The 2,499-nt window shown below is 44.9% G+C and overlaps 1 non-coding gene across 1 annotated transcript; it reads left to right on the forward strand.

Annotated features, from left to right (window-relative positions):
• Positions 1 to 535: 535 nt before the first annotated feature.
• LOC120253768 lies at positions 536 to 642 on the forward strand. The gene has a single exon (XR_005534409.1). It is a non-coding gene; the product is annotated as a small nucleolar RNA R71 (small nucleolar RNA).
• Positions 643 to 2,499: the final 1,857 nt, after the last annotated feature.

Consider the following 2,499-nt stretch of genomic DNA (forward strand, 5'->3'; position numbering starts at 1 on the left):
AATTCTGTTTTCCACTTGAGGGGCTTGTTGTTGTTGTTGGAACCCCGATGGCCCCATGGTCTTCTGTGGTCCTTGATTACTCCATGAAAAGTTGGGATGATTCTTCCAACCTGAATTGTAGGTGTTGCTGTATGGATTCCCTTGAGGTCTCATTCCATTACCTACAAAGTCAACATTCTCAACTGAAGAAACATCACCAATGACGATTGGGCAATCAGAGGGTGCTTGTCCTCCACCACAACCGGTGCAATTGGTCACGACCGCAACTTTATTCGAAGCTATAAGATCTAGCTTCTTACTCAAACTCTGCACTTGGGCCGCCAATGAAGTTACCGCATCAATTTCATGGAGACCGGCCATGTTTTTCTTTTCCCTAGCATTCCACTGGTAGCTATTTAACCCCATTTCCTCAATCAATTGACGAGCCTCGTCGGGGGTTTTGCTACCTAAGGTACCTCCTGCCGCCGCATCCAAGAGTTGCCTTGTACTCGGGTTCAAACCATTGTAGAAGGTTTGAACAATCATCCACTCCGGGAATCCGTGTTGCGGACACTTGCGCAGGAGTTCCTTGAACCTTTCCCATGTCTCAAATAGAGACTCCAATTCCAACTGCATAAAGGATGAGATCTCATTCCTAAGCTTTGCTGATTTTCCGGGAGGGAAATAACGGGCTAGAAAAGCTTTTACCATCTCCTCCCATGTAGTGATTGATGCTCTAGGTAATGAGTGTAGCCACTGCTTTGCTTTTGCTTTTGAGGAAAATGGGAAGGCTCTCAACTTGATGGCATCATCCATCACACCATTTATCTTCAGCATGTCACACACCTCGGGGAAGCTCTCTATGTGACTGTTTGGATCCTCATCGGCCAAACTGTTGAATTGTGCGGACTGCTGCAGCATATGGATGAATGCCAGCTATAGCTCGAAATTCTGAGCTGTAATTAGGGGACGCAAAATACTCGATTGTGTCCCCAACACTGAAGGTCTGGCATAATCGGATAGTGTTCGTTGTTGCTCATTTTGTTCTGCCATGTTGTCAGATCCTTCTACTTCTAAATCAGATGGATTAGGCTGTTCTTGTACAGGTTCTTTCCCTTTCCTTCGAAGTGTACGTTCAAGCTCAGGGTCTCCTTCAATCAATATTGATGGATTCCCTCGGGTCATAACCTGGAGCAGCACCAAAAGTAAAGAAAAAGAAAATCAGAACGATGATAGAATAAGAAGATATGAAATAGTATGTGTAGTGAAATAGCTAAGAAAACAAAGTGCAAAGTATCTCTAAACGCCTAGTTCCCCGGCAACGGCGCCAAAAACTTGACAAGATCCCCTTGCTTATATCCCGCAAGTGCACGGGTTTGTCGAAGTAATAATCCCGGGTGAGCGGGTTCAAATCCACAGGGAGTAGGGAGTAAAGACACTTAATTCGATTCTTAACTATGTGAAGTATCAACAATGATAAGTGTGCTAATGATTCAATTCTCAGAAATTAAAAGCAACAAGTAAGAGAGCAAAAGTAAGGAGGAGGCAAGGCAATCGATAAAGATGGGGTACTCGGATGATGCTTCACCTAGGATAATCACTTCAAGTGCAAGAACTCTTTATTATGCTTCCTAATCAATGCAATGGTGTGTCGTGGAAATCCTTACATACATAGTCCCAAATCTAAGGTAAACTATGCCTAACTCTATACAAGTCCCGGAGGAGAAATCGAATAATCTCAACACCTCGACTTTTCGCATAGAGTTGCAATGAGCTCTAGGGATTCCAAGTGATAAATCTCTTCCTAGATTTAGACCCTAACCCTTTGGTCGAGTGGAAGGTCCCTAGCCACAATTAAGCCCTAGATACTAAGATCACCTCAACGCTTCACTCCATCTGCACGCGCAACTAGGCCCCCAGTGGAGGTTCATCCCTTAGACCATTCACTCTATTATGGCCGCAAATAACTCGAGAAACGGAGGTAGAATCTATCACGCTCGGAGGGGAAGGGGACGCCCCTCGCACTCTCGACTCACCCTCTAAACCCTCTCCAACCTAGCTTTGTCTAACGCTCGTGGTGTGTCACTCACTCACAAGGTTGCCAACAAGAACTCTCAACCCTAGTGTCCCTCTAGGGGAAATGTTCATACAATCAAGCATTCAAGGTTGGAACTCACAATAAGCATCAATTTATTGAAAGCATAATAAAGAAGTTCAATGAAACGAATACATCCTAGGGTTCACAATCACCCAAGTACCCACTAGGGGTTTAGCTCTCCATGGAGCTAAGTACAATCAAAGAAATTGAATGTAAAAGCAATGAATCCATAAAGAAACCCCCTCCATGGTCGGGTGTCGATGGTCTTGTGGAAAGTCCTCTACTCGTCGTCCAAGGATTCCTTCGTCCGGTATAGGATACGCCTCGATCGAAGGTCCCCTACCAACCTTCTTCCTAATTGAATCACGATGTCGGAGCAGTAGAACCTCTCCAAAACCTTGGCCAATACCCCTCGAAACCCT

Source organism: Dioscorea cayenensis, unplaced genomic scaffold (assembly GCF_009730915.1).
Source record: "Dioscorea cayenensis subsp. rotundata cultivar TDr96_F1 unplaced genomic scaffold, TDr96_F1_v2_PseudoChromosome.rev07_lg8_w22 25.fasta BLBR01000203.1, whole genome shotgun sequence".
NCBI lineage: Eukaryota > Viridiplantae > Streptophyta > Magnoliopsida > Dioscoreales > Dioscoreaceae > Dioscorea > Dioscorea cayenensis.